The following is a 16,672-nucleotide window of genomic DNA, read 5'->3' on the forward strand; positions in this document are numbered from 1 at the left end:
AAGATTCCAAGGAAGGTTTTCTATGATAGCAAAGAGAAGCTTGAAAACATCAGCATTCCAAAATCAGAAGATAAAATGCATTATCATATGATTTTTAAACTGAACTTGTTATTATTTGAGGCATAACTCAGACCTTTTAGCACCCAGGTGTGACAATCGTGTGTACTAGCCTTTGATTTGAACAGCTTGTTGGGATTCCAAGTTCAACATGTCAATCTCTTGATAGTGCTACTAGTAGATAAGAAGAGTGGAGAAAGATGATGTACATGCTAATCACTAATAACTGAATATTTAGTTTACCTGCAGTGCCAGATTATGTCAAAGGTGCATTAAACAATAACTCCACGAAGAGTATATGAAAACTGTTTTAGAAATTGCCTGCTGCTCAGAAGCGTGGAAGCTGCCGTACAGCGATGGTGGCAGAACAGGGGGCGAGTAGCGTTCTGCATTGCCCTAAATGGTCCCTATGAGTTTGCTCAGAAGAGACTTCATGCAGCCAACCAGTTCTTTTTCCACCCACAGTCTGCCTAACTTGCCTGGGCAGCACTGGAGAAATTTGCCTGTCATTGAATTTAGTTTAAGCTGTGGTGCTCTTGGAAAACTCAGGTATGTCCTCATCCATGTACACTGCACACACAGTTGGTTCAGCACATTTCAGAGGCATAGGATCTGCTGCAGACTAGCTGTAATGAAGGACGATGCATGTGCAGTAAACCTGTATGCGTGTGCAGTAAATCTGCTACTTCCCAAGCAGAGCTAGAGCAGTTCTGCTCTGCAGAAGAATGGAATTTGGCATTTTTTAAACATTTGAGGATTTTGTTTTAAACTGAGTTCTTTTATCACACTAGGCTGTAGAAATTGAATTACTACAGGTTGTCTAATTAAACATACTCCTAAATATCTGAAAATCTCATACAGTTATCCCACAGAGAGACAGAACATGACAGAACATATGTTTATTCTTTCAATAAGGTGTTCCTCTATAAATTAGTATCTTGGAGATGTATATGATCTATATTGCCATATGCTTACATATATGGTCTGTACTACCTAAACTGCTTTGATTTAATGGAGCAGTAATAAAGTATATGGCTAATCATACTATTTTATAGATTATGCACATTAAAGATTTGTACCCAATATACACACATTAATGTCAGTTCCTGTCTTCTTAGCTGTACTGAAGTGAGCTTGTGAGGATTTTCACATAATATTTTACTGTCTAATCTTCACCTTAAATGCTGCAAGTGAAAAGAAATCAAATTACTATTTTTCTTAAAAGTTTAATTAGCTATACTAGTGAGACTTAAGACGTAATTCTTCGGTGTGAACTTGTGAGATTTAAGATACAATTAATGAAAACAGTATTACAAGCCTGGCATCACTGATAGCACATTTTTACTTACACACTGAGGTCACAGGTTCATACTCGCTTTTGTAATGGAGTACCTTGGCCCAAGCTTTTCCTTCATAAGTGTGATTACACTGACTTAGTAAAGTTACTGTGATGATAGAGCTGGAGATCAGATGATCACCACAGAAAAAGCTGTGGTGGTTTAAGATACTACAGTGCCCGCACCTAGGCCAGCAGAGCGGAGAGCTTAATGCTCCTTAACTGCTTCAGTGGAAGGTCCGTTGGTTGCCAGCCAGCTGTTGCTAAACTCTGTTCAAGCTTAGGGGGATATTTTAGCATTTGAGTAGGTAAGGAGAGGGCAGACCATTTCTTGCTTTGATTCAGCTGTGAGGGACAGTAGGCTTCAGTTAAGGAGCAGAAGCAAACAGCTGCAATTCGGGAAATTTTACATAATTGCAGCCATTTTTGCAGTCTTGAACCAGAGTCTGGCAAAGCCCGTTCCCTTAGCATGTTCATATTGCTTTCAGACCCTTAGAGGAGAGACGGCGTCCCAGTACTATATAATATCATATCTTTTTCTAATAAATGGTTCAGGAGATTGGGATATTATGGTTGTTATCTACTCAGAAAATATGTGGGGAACAGGAAAGAGACTCTTTCAAATAATGTATCCGTTATAATAAAAAAGGCATTTTGTAATTTTTGTTATATCTGAGGTGGTTAGTGTTTTTGTTTTGGCTGCTCTGTGGGCTACAGTGTAAATTAGCAAATATCTCAAATCTCCACAAAATGAATTGTATTTATAGTCAACTTAAATCAATTTAAATAAGGTCAGCTCAACTGATGCATGCACAAATTAATTTCACTTTAATCTAGCCTCCTTCCAGTCCTAATAAACAGAATAATCAATCATGGCAGCCTTCTATAACATGATTGTGCATCTCTGATCAAGGAAATGTAAAATAATTTCTCTCTAGTCCCTACTCCGTTCCCCCAGCAACCAAGGTGTGTGGATTTAATTACTCATGTTAATCATTTTTTACATTGTGTGATGGAAAATAGAAAAAATATATATCTTTTTTGAGATCATCTGTTTAAATAATCATTATATTCCCCATTGTAAAATTAATTCAAAAATGTATAATATATCTGTGGTTTCCCACAACACACAAAAGATGCCAGTCTGATTCGAGGTATTCTTCACAAGCAAAAAAGCAAAGATACCTTGTTTTGAAGAGTTTGCATTGTAGTGGCCTACACCCATCTTTATCAGTAACAGCTGCTCTAAAATCAGTGGCAGTTTTCATATTGATTCCAGTGGGTGCAAGACATCAGCTAGGAATTTTCTGTCTTACTTGAAATATAGTATTAGATGCCAAGCAAAAACTTAGGCTAACATGATGGAAGATACTAGGAATAAAACAGTTAAAGCTTTCCTTTCGTTTATTGACAGAGAGTCTCTTAAATAGGTTGACCACACCATTTACCTGCTTCTCACGCAGAACTGGAACTGGCCTGCTAATGAAATAATATTTTTACTTTTATGCTCAAATATTTATACTATATATTAATTTCTATGATATTTTAATTAGCTGCATATATAGCATATAACATATTTAATAACTTTTGTCTATATATGCAATTATGAAAAATGTATGATATCCGAAAGATCAACTTGCAATCTGTTTATAGCAGTATTTTACAGCTTATTGGTATACTTGTGCCTTTACCAACCAATTCTCCCTTTTCCAATGGCCACTGGATTAAGGCAAATCTGTGTTTTGATTTATCTAAAAACATGTATTCAGAATATGTCCAGTTAAGTCTAGTTGACAAGATTAGAAAAACAGCAGTCTGTCTGAAGAAGTATTCCTACTGAACTAGTTAATGACAACATCTAGATGCCTAGTTCAGAAATGCTAGTGCAGAAAAGTTCTTATACTATTCAGGATATAGCAGGGAGTTGCCTCTAAATGGTATGTAAATACAGCCCGAGCAGTCAAATGCTGCTTCTGGTGTTTTACATGAGCTTGGAGTTGATGCTGCTGTTTCTGCCTCTTCTGCTCAATACTGATACCAAAATAAAATTAGTTTGGGGAAATCTTGGTGTAATTCAAATGCAGCTGCTAGCTTTCATATAGGCATTGAATTGTATGAGCCATATAAAGTCAAACTAGATTTTGACCATTTTATTATCTCACCTTAATATTAGTAGATTCAGTGATAAATATTTGTTTAATATTAGAATATCTTTTTATGTCTGTGGAGAAATGAAATGCGGAAAGTACCTTTATTTGTCCTTTGAGCCTTTCAGGCCATGAAATTTGTTCCAGAAGAGATTTGACCTGAATATGTTTTGACACTGAAATTGGTCTTTTCTTGTATATTAAAAATCAAGGATCATCATGCAAAAATATTAATCTTTTTATTGGCAAAAAAGAAGGGTGTGGTGCACCTTTTTGAATAAACATTGCAATTTGGCCTTAAACAAAACAGCATCTAATTGTTACTTACATGATCCTATTCCGTGAATACAGATATTAAATATCTTTGGTCATTTAAGGCTTAATTTTGTGTTTCAAATAAAAGTTTGTTGTCCTCGTATGTGAATTACTTCCATGTTTTAAAAATTTATTACTTCAGATTTTAGCACAATAACATCTCTTTACACTGTCAGTTTCATCAGCTTTTTGCAAATTCTTTCTTTTTTGAGCTGAAAGTTCAGCTGTGATGAAATATGACTAAGGCTAAACGTGATGTCTGATATGCTGTGAGGTCTCTTCTAGCCATGTTGTTCCAAAACATTGCTTTGGACTTTTCCAGATTATACAATATCATTTCAATATTTTTTTCATTTTCTCTTCTTTAACATCTCTAGCTTTTAGTCGTACTGTGAATCATAATGGGATGATTCCGTTTTAAACAATTTGAGTTGATTAATCTCTACATAGTAAATTGGAGAAACCATTTTTTCCTTTTTATATGTGCATTAGGTTTCTCTCTAGATACTGATAGATTTTTGTAAGTTACCTGCTTAAGGGTAGGTACAAATATTTTGAATTAGACTTTTCAGTCCTAATTAGATAACATTTGAAAAGTCAATCAATATATACACTCTTTGTAAGCTCCAAAGATTGAAAACTCTCCCCCATATGTAAATCTCTGAAATTTTGTGGAGATCATTCAAAAGAATGCAACAAATTACGTATCGGTTTTAAATCAAATAGGCCAGGGTCAGAGCAACAAAAGTCAAGGGAGTCAGAGCTACCTGCAGTGACATTGATCTGAAAATTGTGCTTGGAGGGATGAAGAAAGGGATCAGTGGGAGCAATTAGATCAGTGAAGCTGAGTGGAAGGGAAGAAAAGGGTGTGATGGAGCTCCAGTTTGGCGCTTGGAGGTGAGGAGAACAGTTCCTCAGAGTCTTTTCACTCCATAAGTAATTGATTAAGTAGTGCTTCCAAAATCCAGAAACGGGGGAAGACTGGTCTCTATCTGAGCTAGACTGAGCCTGTTGTTCTTGCCTAGTCCTAATTTCATGGTAGGTATAAATACTAATCCACCAACTCTTCCTTTTTTTTCTATAAATTAGCCATCCTTCTTTCCTTTGGTATTATATTTTCCATCAATATTAATATTTTGAGAACTTACAGTATCTCCTTCATACTATTTCAGTTTCTCTTCTGCTGTGTATTTCAGTCATTCCCCAATGCTTGAACTGTGCCGTGTCTCTCAAAGCTCTCTCTTCTTAGTTATGGTCATCAGTGCGGTAATCAGCGACTGCTCTCATGTTGTGTGCAGCGCTGTGATGAATGTGTGTGTTAGCTTCCTTGGAGATTTGTAGAAGTCTAGCTTCGTCTTTGCATATGTTCTTCTCCTGACTCTAAGTTGGTTTTGTTTTAGGATTTCGCAATAGAGAGAATATTATTTTTTGTGTTACTAAAATTTTGACACAAATATGTTGGACACAAATTAAATTGTATTTGTATTGATTTAAACCATTGTTCCTATGCAGTGGAAGAATTGCATGTCCCTTGGAAAAAGTGAGTAAAATAGGAATAGTCTTGTTTTTATGGTGATGGAGGAAATAATTTCTAGTACTGTAACACATTCATTACTACTTGAGTTGATGTATTGAAGAAATATTTTAGGTATATGATTTTTGCTGTGGTTTTGTCCCAGTTGCTGTAGTTGACCATGAAATTTAGCCCCAGGGCTTGTTTACATAATTTTAATTATACTTTTCAGTAGATTTAGAGAGAGTTTAAACAGCAGATTTTATTCATCAAGTGGTTTCTTGATGTTCTGGAAGCTTGCATAGTTCTTTTTATTGCAGTTTGTCTTGAGAAGATATCAAAAACTTGAAATATGTTCACAGAGAATGAGGGATTTAGCTAAAAACTTTGTGAAGATGGCAGATCTCAATCTCTCTTGCTCTCATATGAAGACGTTACCATAGAAGGCAGATGTTAAGCTGTTTACCACAGTCAGACATGATCACTCAGTTCTAAATTAGATCTACCCGTGATGGTCAGCATGAAACTAATCAAATCACTTGCACCATTTGATCTGGTTGTGTCGCCTTTCATTATCAAAGTTGATTTCAACTGCTTTAAGCTAGAACTGATCTGAAACAACAGATAAATTTGTGTATCTGTGATCACATTTTCCTGCTGTTGTATTTTGTATGATCTGAGGCTAAAGACTGGACTTTAAAAAAATTAAAACCAAGTGATAATTTTTTGTGTCAGATCTTGTCATCTGAATAGTTATATTCGTTTACCACTCTTTGTTTTGTTTTGAACAATGCAGAATAGATTTTGGTTAACTTTTACAGTTTTTAATTGGTATAACACATAAAAATCAATGTTTTGCCCACAGAATTTACCTTCTTTCCTCCTGAATGTTAGACAGTATATATAAAGATATTTGGTCATGGCTTTAAAAGTACAGTAAGCCCCTCCTAGTAGTTTCAGTTTAACAGTTGAGAACAACAATAATTTCTTTGTGCATGGTGTGTAATATCATGTAATTACTAGGCTTTTCAGTCCATTATTAGAATAAAAAAGGTCAGTGATTTGCTCCCCCCCTCCATCCCCATTTGTATTTTACCTGATCAGGACAGTAAATGTTAAGTGAACAAACTTGATAGCAAAAATTAGCTCTCTTATCTTATGATCTTATGATTCTTATGAATCTTTTACTTCCTGTGCATTTTATAAGAGCTATATTTAGTAGTTTTGTTTTACTCATCAGCAATATTTGATTGTTTAGTCTTTACATTTCAGTTCTGCTGTTTGTGTCTATCTGATCTATAATAACTTTGATCTGGCCGTTGGGGAAGTTGGACCACTGAGGGCAAAATAGCCACTGTGACTTGATTCCTGATTTTTGCTGACATTTTTAATGCTTATTCATTTAATTAGTAAACCACTACTTAAATTAGGCCCACCAAGCTATAATGGAGGTAAAAGGATGTGGTCAAGACTTAAAAACAAGATGCGGTTACTTATTGTATGCAGTGCAGATGTGACTGGATTTTGTAGAACCCCAGGGCTTGGGAAAGTGATGACAGGGTGCATCTTCTTTCCAAGTTAGTTTAAACTACAATTGAAATTATTTAGCTCCTTTAACTGGCAGAATAGTTGAGTTATTTCAGAATACATAAAGATTTGGGGAGGGGGAGCAATTGAAAAATGTGTTTTTATGTGCTTTGCATAACGATGCAACATATTTTGACATGTTAGAATCAGGAGTTGAAATAACTTGTTACTTCCCTCAAGTTCAAAGGGTATTTAATTATGTTAAAGGCTAAATTGTGTGCTCTAATTTGCATTCAGATTCTACAAAGTAACTATGTAGCTTGTAGCTCAAATATATTTCTGAGTATCTTCACCATGTACTCAGAACTGGTACTGTTGCACATAATAACAAGTGCCTTTTACTGTATTTTTCACTATTAGCCAGAATAATACTGACAGGAGACAGTAAACTATAACTTATCCTTCCTGTTCAACAGTAAAACTGTTGATCAAGCTTCAGTCAGATGCAGCTTGACGTCTCCATCTATGGCAACTATGCTGCCACAAGGGGTATTGCACTTAAAGAATCTGAGCAAATTTCACTTAGAGGCCTCCTCTTATTCATAGTGATGTACAAGAAAAAACAATTATGCAGGTTGACTTTTGGTTCCCACTTTTGAGGCAGAACAATAAAAAGGCAAGTGCATTTTCTGTGGACATAATATAATGAAAAGCAACAAAAATTTCAAAATTCATAATGCCAATTTTCAGATCACTTTGCAGGTTATGCAGCAAGAAGTGCAAAAATTCACCAGCCAGGCTCTAATGCTGTAATATTTCTGCCTGACTGTGTCTGAGCTCCCCTTGGCAGAGTTCTCCCACTAAATGCGTTGCACTCATCCTCCTAGGGTCGTTTGCCATTGTCTGCTGGAACACTACAGCCTTTCTGCTTTCAGCCATCAGGCATTCATAGGGTTTTTGTTAAGGAATATATTGCAGGGTGTATGAACAATATTGTGCACTACTTTTAGCTCCAGCCCTTCTAAATGCCTACATAACCTGGCACAACTGGGTTTGAATTTTTGCATGTTTTTTATGCTACAAATATTTCTATATTTAACTGTTTATTCTTTTGAGGGTAGCGGTAAATTGTGACCAATATCTACACAAGGCAGATGACGTGGTTCTCTTTTTTTTTTTCTTCTTTTTTTTTTTTTCAGTTATCTAATTAATGCTACATGATAAAGAGGAAGTCGGGCATTGATTTCAGCAGACGCTGTAAATATTGTAAGGTTTAGTCAACTGTGGCTTGGAAATAGAAAACTGCAAAGTTTCAGCCACTCCTGCCTAAAAATAACCGTAGTTGTGAATACCCCAAACCCTGAGGGGAAATAGGGAAATTCTAAAAGCATAAAAAATAAAAGACAAAAATAATCATGGGAGATGATGTAAGAAAAAGAGCAGAAAAAGTGAGGAAAGCAGTTTATTTCTCCGCTTACATGCTGGCCCCTGCATGCCTCTACTTCTTCCTCTTAAACTGTGCCTCCCTTAGATGCACAAGAGATGAGGTTCTGTCAGTACAGCAGAACCACTGTCATGCCCATGCTTTACTTCCAAACAAGATAGTCTCATCCTTTGCTTTAATAACCCATGGGGGTTTAGAGCTTTAAATTCAGGTTCTTTGGGGAAGAGGCTTTGCCTTTGCCTTTTCTCTCTGAAGGACGTGCCATATTGTGCAACATTTAAAAAATACCTACTAATAGCACTGATGAAAGCAAGGGAAGGGAGGGAAAGGCAAGGATATGTGTTTCTGCAGTGGCTGAAAAAGAGCTTATACTTTTAGCACTTCATTCTTTTCTACTGAAAAAGTACTTCTGCTCTCATTTTGTTGCTTTTCTGGAAGGCGAACAGAGGGAATAGGAAGATAAGCAATTGTAAAGGGAGTTTTCAGTTGTGTAAGTACATATACAAATTAGATTTCCCCTCCCCTGCTTCTTCTGGATATCTGCCAATTAATAATTTGAATTAGTAGGAAGCTGGAAGGTTGAGAGTGTGACGAAAGTTAATCAACCTTGGATTCAAAGTCAGGGTTGTTTTTTATTATTGTGATGATGATGTTTCTTGCATGGGTTTTTAAAGCGAAGATATGTGGTGGTTTATATCCTTTGATAAGTTTTGCATTTACATAGTGCTTTCCATTCCCATTTTTTTCCTGTAAATATTGTCCAGTTAATTATCACAAAACACTGGTGAGGTAGGTGAATCCTAAGTGAATTATTATAAAGCACTTTACAGTGGAGAGCTGCAAGTAGAAAGATTAAGTAGTATTTCCCAAGGTTGTTGAGTTGGAATTGAGAGTCAAATCTAATCGGAAATCAGTCTTCAGTTTAAACTACTTAGGTCCTCTTGTTGTTTTGAATTATAAAACAAGTTCACTAAGGCAATATAGAACAAGCCTGAAATACCTTCTCTTAATTATATTTCAGTGTTCAAATGAATTTTTTTTAATTTTTTTTTTTTAGGAGCATATTATGGTTCCAAACAAATTCAGTAATTTTCAGTTCTAAAGGCTTGTTTGTCTCTGTGGCACAAAGATCACTTAGATGAAACATAAGACTTCATGACAAAGGATTTTATCTCTGCGTAATGCTGCTTTTCTCTGTGGGTGCAAGTGACTATTACTTAAGTTTTATATAGTTCTGAGGTTTTAAGGAAAGAGGGGTTGTGTAGAATATAAAAACAAATATGTATCTTTTTAATACAGGTTTTTAAGCTAATATAAATGGACATGAACAATTGGTACTTGATTACTGTATTTACAGTGGACTCTATTTACCGTCCATCTCACTTCTAAGGGTGCTCAAACTATGATATTTAAGCTGATAGCTAAAGGGAGATTGTAAAACCCTAGTGAAATTCTTTCTAAAATGGGATTTTTCTCTCTAGTAAAGGAGAGAAAAATAAAACAGTGTGTTTATAGGTCTCTTTTAATCTAACACACAATTTTCATCTTTAATTGTAAGATACAAGTTACCTCTGCATTACTTGTCCAGGGAGATTTTCTGTGGCAGTACTGGTGCCGTAGTGGAGAGGGGCATGACAGGAATATTTTCCGCTGCCTGATGATACTTCCATTTCATCATTCACCTGTCAAAGCCTCATTCACTCTCACTCACTGGAGCTGACAAAATCCCCCAATTCGAGTATAAATCAAGGTCACAAAACAAGTCTGCGAGGGAGCCATACTTCAGAGCCAGGCATCCTGATTTTTATCCATTTGTTTTTATCAGTCACTGCTGTTCATATTAAGGTAGCGGCTAACACTGCCCTCAGCCATACCAGTTGAGAGGTGACACACAGGGCCCAGAGATACTAATGCCCTGGCGCTATAGCCTGGAGGCTGGTCGCAGCATGTTGTTTTGACTGCAGGGCAGCTGGACCGCTGGGGCAGCCTGCTCCTGAAATTAGAGGGTCAGAGAGCCTGGCTGGCACGTACCAGTGCTCCTTCCCTGCCTGCACTGCACCTTTCTGTCCAACGCAGGTAAGAGTGCAGGAGCAGGAGCAAAGCAAGCACCCGTGTCCCAATCCAGTCTGCAAGTCAGGGTGCACTCAGAATACCTACCTGGAGACTTCCGCTCCCCAGCTTCTGTGTGCTACACAAACCAAACAAAAAGGTTTTGATATGTTTGTGATGATAGAATACTGATGTGTTTATGGGCACACATCAGATATCCAAGAGTGGTATTTCTTGTTTTAGTTTGTTGTGGAGGCATTTGTTTTCCTTTATTTTGAGGTCAGAGAGATTAACATGTGCTGTATTGGGTTCCAGACTAACTTTCTTTAATTCAAAACTCTCTATGGTTTTAAAAGCAACGTGTAAATTTTCTGTCGAAGTATAGATCGAAGAGTATAATAGTGGAAGGTGTAATTTGAACTTCAGACACATAGAGCAAGGTTTTCTTTTGTGGCCTGAATGGAGAGAGAGAACAAAGTTCTTTGGTTGCTTTTGCTATAGCAACACAGTACTAAAATAAATTTTTAAAATTCTTCCATGAGAGAGAAAAGGCATGTTGCAACCTTTGTTTTGTGCGTCCTGTGGCTTTATGTGCACTGTAACTTTGTCTTTGCCCTTGCCATCTCCATCAAATGTTTCTCATCTTCTAAATATAAACATATTTGAAACCAGCATGCCACTCATCATCATCATCACCAACTTTTCTTCAAGTTGTAAGTTTATGTAGCACACAGAATTGGAGTAGGATATGATAATCAGTATAACAAGTGCCTAGAATAGTTGCCAGATAGAAGTTGTTATAGGCTGTCTTAGTTACATCTCCAGCTCTGTAAGTCTTCTCTGTCATATGTCAATATCATTCATTGATGTGTCGTTTGGTTTCAGTTATGGCCTGGAGCTACGCAATAATGAACCAAAAAGGGCAACTGCAGCACCAGGGACACTTTTCAAATTCTTTCCCCGTAACTAACATTTTTGTATAGATAAACAACCATGTTTATTTTTGTCAGACAGGATCCACCACCTCTGTGGTCTCCCAGAGTGTGGTCCTCACTTGCTCTTTGCTGTTCTTTAGGGTCTTAGTAGTGTGAAAGGACCCTTCGGAGGCCACGAGCATCCTGACTGCATAAAAACCCCATGGTTTATTACTTGGACTTACACTATTTGTGTCCATTGTACATGAATTATTGTTCATTATATAAAGCATTGATTTTGCTAAGCAGCAATCTATGAGAATAACTGATTTTCCCCAGAAAGGAATGTAATTAGTGGCATGGTTTTTGCTGGGTTTTGTAGAGGTAGTTGGTTGTTGTGTTTCAATCACAACGTAATAATTGAATCTAAAAAAATCCATTTTTTTTTCTTGTTTGTTCTAAGGCTATGCAAGGTTTCTCCTAAGGCTATGCGAGGACAGCCTTGAGGGAACCTTTTGGAAAAGTTCAAGCCGTGCTTCGCTGCTAGCTCTTCTCACATAGCAACACTGAATATCAATAGTATCTGCAGTATCATTTCAGAAATGGGTAATATTGCGGGAGTGTTCACTGTCAAGCTATGGTGCAGGGGTCAAAAGTACCAGTCAATTTCCGCATGCAAATTGCTTGTCACATTTCCCCTTGGAAGCAGCAGATAACTAGAATGAGCTGAAACTGGAGACAGTATGGGTTTTACAACACAAATTGAACTTCTGCCAGTGACAAATGCCAAGGTACACTGTGAAAATAGAATGATCTAGTGCTAGCTAAAGTGCATGACATAACTATGAATAGATGTACCCATGTGCACGACACAGCTCCTACCTTTCTTTGCTTGGAGAGAACAGTTTCACATGCACCAAGGTCGCCAGAGTGGTTACATCCTGTGAAGCTCATGTCATGCATGAAAGTACATAAAGACCATCTGGGAACTATAAAAATAGCCTGTCCTTACTAGATGATTTGTGTGGTGGCCAAGGATTGATATGCTCATTCAGGAAGTGGCAAAACAATATCAAGTTTGTTGGGAAATAGCCATGCTCTTTCATCCTTGGGAATGGCCTGGTCTCCTATGGAACTAAATCCACAAGGACACTTTGGACCACAGGGTTTTGATGGGCCATTCTGATTGCCCTGCATGAACTGAAGTTTTCCAGTGCAGATAGTGGAAATGTTAAGATTCTTTTTTAATATTTTAAGATTTCAGGTTTGGTGGTTCTGGAACAGATTGCGAGACTTAACTCACATATGAAGAATAAAGTTTTTAAATGAAGTAATATTAGATTTGTCATATAAGCAACTACATTCTGCCACATGCATGTCAGATTTATTCAACCATCTTGCAAATGCTTTATATTATGATCTTGTATAAAGATAGCTTATAAAGCAAGACTAAAAATTTTCTGTTGACTTGCGGGAGTGCAGAGCATATGACCTGGCGAATGTTACCTGGATTTACTTTTTTTAAAGTCCAGTCTAGAAAGAATGATTCTAAGAAAACAGAAACAGCCACAAATAGTGAAATTCTGTTACGCGTTTTACATATAGGAGAAAAAGTAATAGAGGAGATGTCACCGACTAGTTTTCTGACCGGCATTTCCATGTCACAGGTGACACACTAACAGCTTTTGAGCACAACTTGAATGAAGTATCATACCTGAATGACTCCCATTGAAAATACAAATATATGCAAAGACTGCCATAGACTCCAACCTGTGACAAATTAGTCTTACTATTTCTAGTGTTAATGGATATGCTAGGTAAAGCTACTGAGGTTGTCTGGTGGCTAAGTCCGACGATCCAGGCACTCACTTCACTCACTTTCAGGTGGTGTCAGGAAGCCTAAGAGATGCTAATAAGAGAGCGGTCATAAACCACCTCCCTGATCTAATTTGTTTAACACTGAGCTTCTGATTATCATAATGCATTTATGACTTTTAAAACTGTCATTATATTGACGAGAAAGTATTAGCGTGAAGGACTTGGATGTTTTCCCATTAAATAGTTTCTGAGTCTTCTAATGGCCTATCTGGCTTTTATTTATATTACCTACCAGAGCAGTGGTGTGTACAGGTAAGAAGGTCTTACGTGTTATATAAATTCAGTAAAACTAACTATATCTATCTTATCTTTGGTACCTATGGTTGAACTTGGATTTAAGATCAGAGACTCAACAGGCCCAAGCCATTGCCTTTCCAGTGCCTCTAGGAGCAAATTTTATCTATGAACCATTCCTACTATCACCACCACCCCAGTTTGTCAACCAATTAGCTCATTCCAGATTCAGCTAAAAGTTAAGCCAACATATAGGAAATACGAACAGCTCAGGAATTTAGACTTAAGAGAGAGCTTGATTTCTAGATTAACATGAGAGTATAGATGTGCTTATAGCTCATAGGTCTCCTGCACGTTTCCTTGTATTATAATTGTATAAAGAGAAAACAAAGATACACTTCTTTCAAACTTGGAAGAAAAACGTAGGGGAGATATATTCAGTACCACAAAGTTCCTTTTTTTCCTGTTTTTCCAGAGGCATGACAGTATTGTGTGTGCAAGACTCAGTTCTTATTTTGTGCTGTTTACCACATTAGCAAACAGCTTCATTTTATATCTGAATGAAGACAAAGTCTTCAGAATTGTATATTTACATCTAATATTAGTAATATTTCAGATTCTGTCTTGGGAATATTTATTTACGAGTGTTTCATTTTTTCTTCTTTTAATCTGTAATCTGTTACTTTTGAAAGTGGCACAAGAGCATCGTGTTTAGACCTAAGATGATTTCTTTGATGAAAATGTCATTTTATGTTAGAGTCATAGTTACAGTCACTGATTCAGCTGGAATGAAACCTATTTATTAAATTTACTAAATACAAGTCTTCTATCCATGTGTAATTTGGGGGAAGGGGGAGATTAAGGGTTTTTCTTTCAGTTCTGTGAGCACCTTTGAGTGGTTTTAGTGGGGGAATGTGGTGTGGATTTTTCAGGAAGTAGTGAAATCCTTGGAATATAGACTTGTGCGAGAAGCAGTTGTGCAACTTTTCTGTTTTATGGCCTCACCTGTAATTAAAGTAAATGGTGTTTCCTGAATACCATTACACAGTGAAAATAAACAGCAGGAATTAAATAGGAAAACATTTCTTTGCTCTCAGATTCAAGCCTCACTTCAGCCGGCACCCTAACCTATTATTGCTCTCGCTATGCTGTTTCCCCTTGACTTCCAGTTTTCTTTACTCTTTCAGCCTTCTGCTTCCCCACGATGCACGTTTCTGTGCTGGTTCATTGAAGCTTTTCTTCCACACCACCAGCTGTATGTGCCCAGTTCCACCTATCAGTCTCTCACCCTCCAATTTGCTACCAGTCCCCTGAGAAATCTTTTAAGCCCTGAAGTTCAAACTCTGCTCAGGTGTTGCCGCATGCAAAAGTTTATGATGTCTCTCCTCTGGTTCAGCTGTCTGGTTTCATAAAGGAGCTTGGGGAGCAGGTTTACATTTGCAGAAGGAAAGGTGACTACTACAACAACTGGTGGCAAGAAAGGTTATATCAGTTAGCAGCCTTTGCAGCTTCAATGTTAGCAATTACTCATTGTAAGATGACCTGATGAGGTGTTTTGTATATATTGTGCTTTGGGTATATTATGGTTCCGTGTCCTATGGATTAGTGATTATAGACATACATCAAGTGTAAATGGTTTACCCCTTCAGTTTCACCCCAAAGGCATTCCAGCAACTTGGTTTTAAATAGCTTTTCAACAGCACAAACTTTAAAGAGAAGTATCCTCGTAAGTAAAAAGGGTCCTTATAAATAAAATTTCAATAGAAGTTGTGCATTACACTGCAGATAAACCAATTGCCCCAACTTAAAAATAAATCTGCTGCAACAAAGTATTTATTTAGATAAGTGTTTATGAGAATTGATGTATTGATACATTCTCTTATTCTCTTACTGATTAGCTTACATTAAGTGGAACACTTTTAAGGGTTCCATTTAATATCAGTAGATACCATTGCCTCTTGGTGACTCTAGATACTTTACAAATTTAAATAATATGAGGAACTGGACCATATATTTAATGATGGAATGACAAAACTGTGCATCCATTCATGGGGCTGTTTAATTTATTAGAATTATTTTTAAGTCAGTGATTTATTTGTTAATTTATCTCTGTCTCCACACTGGTAGAAATTTATTTGACATCTCATCCCCAGGCTTCTCTTTCCTCCACCTCCCCTTGAGTTTTATACTCAACAATATGCAACTCAGTTCAGAGCTCAGTCAGCTGGAGATTATCGAGCTCTTGAACCTGTCAGCCACCCCATGCGCTAATTAACCAGTGCGTCGTGGAAGTTAGTTGGGGAGGATGCTGTCAGCCCTGCCCTCCCCTCTTCTTAGCTGCTGTAATGGCTTACAAAATCACTAGGAGCTGAAAGCTAGGTTAAAACGCGGCTATTGAGGCAAGTGAGCTGCTGACACAGGGGTGAATGTTTCTGATCTTTTCTAATATGTTGTGTCAGGTGGCTTACTAGAAGTCTCTTTAAGAGCCATTCTTATATAGTAACATTATTGGCAGATTATGTTATGGTATAACTTATTGCCATGAGGTAGAACTAGGAAGATTGTGGTCAGCTTTGCTTTTTGATAATCAGTAAAGATGATTTTGTACTTATTTCTAACAGTTGAAGGGGACGGAGGCATCTATCTGCCGACCTGACCTCTTGTCTAGAGAGGTTTGTGGCCTGCCGGGGGCTCGTGTGAGAGATGTCATGCAAAGACTGCCAAGGCTTGTCCACGCTTCGGACTATTACCCACTGCTGCTCTTTCATGTGGGCGCCAATGACACCAAGGGCAAACTGGAGACCATCAAGCAGAATTTCAGAGCTCTGGGGATGGTGGTCAAGGGTCTGGGAGCCCAGGTCATCTTCTCCTCAATCCTGCCAGKGAGGGGGATGGATGAGAGGAGGAGGAGACGGACTTTCCAGGTTAACGACTGGCTGCGCCGCTGGTGTTGGCAACAGGGTTTTGGTTTCTACGACCATGGGACCCTGTTTGAASATCGACAACTGATGGCGAGAGATGGGATACACCTCACAAGGCGGGGCACGCGGGTCTTTGCCAACAGGTTGGCCAACCTGGTAAGGAGGGCTTTAAACTAGGAAGGACGGGGGAAGGGGAGAGTTATAGTGACAGGGTAGTTGGCAGAAGACTGCTCAAGTCAGGATGCCTCCAACAGGTGAATGCAGCCAGGGAAGTGTGCATGGGATGTGGCTATGGAGGACCCTCTTTTACCCCTCCTGGGAAACCTGCATGCTCGAT

The 16,672-nt window shown here is 37.8% G+C and overlaps 1 protein-coding gene across 5 annotated transcripts in view; it reads left to right on the forward strand.

Annotated features, from left to right (window-relative positions):
- TBL1X (transducin beta like 1 X-linked) overlaps positions 1-16,672 on the forward strand; it is a 209,692-nt gene that overhangs the window by 115,682 nt on the left and 77,338 nt on the right. The window lies entirely within an intron of this gene.

This window comes from Apteryx rowi, unplaced genomic scaffold (genome assembly GCF_003343035.1).
Source record: "Apteryx rowi isolate R43461 unplaced genomic scaffold, aptRow1 scaffold_640, whole genome shotgun sequence".
NCBI lineage: Eukaryota > Metazoa > Chordata > Aves > Apterygiformes > Apterygidae > Apteryx > Apteryx rowi.